We start from the raw sequence: 497 nt of genomic DNA, 5'->3' as shown, positions 1-497 counted from the left end.
GTAAAACTCTTGGACATATATTAAAGAGTCTATGCTGCGAACATTGCATATTTCACATATGAAAATCCATTGCTTAGTTGATCCTGATAAGACTTCTTGTCGGACTGTGTCGAGGAAGGCTGTTTGTCTGCATCCTTCTCTCTGTTAAGTCAGAGGTGGTACTTGAGGTGATGCTCTGCCAATTGTCTGGGCTGTTGTCTTTGTAGCGTGCAGGGCCAGGTTTGTTGTGGGGTCAGTTGTTGTTTTTTAGCATGTAAGTTTGGCAGTGTTATTTTTTAGGATTACTGATAAACTACTGTCGTTTGATTTGTATTATTTGTATTTGTTATTTATTTTTATTTTAGTTAAATTATGTCTGAATTTATTATGTCTGTATAGGTCTTTTATTAAGTTTTACTTTGATTAAATTTGAGTTATTTTAATACTTCAACAAGCTACATGGAAATTAAATAATATATATATTGAATTTATAAATGTGTATGTATATATATATATAT

This window comes from Sinocyclocheilus grahami, unplaced genomic scaffold (genome assembly GCF_001515645.1).
Source record: "Sinocyclocheilus grahami isolate Dianchi unplaced genomic scaffold, SAMN03320097.WGS_v1.1 scaffold398.1, whole genome shotgun sequence".
Classification (NCBI taxonomy): Eukaryota; Metazoa; Chordata; class Actinopteri; order Cypriniformes; family Cyprinidae; genus Sinocyclocheilus; species Sinocyclocheilus grahami.
The sequence above is the reverse complement of the archived record's forward strand: the minus strand, read 5'-3'. Positions refer to the sequence as shown.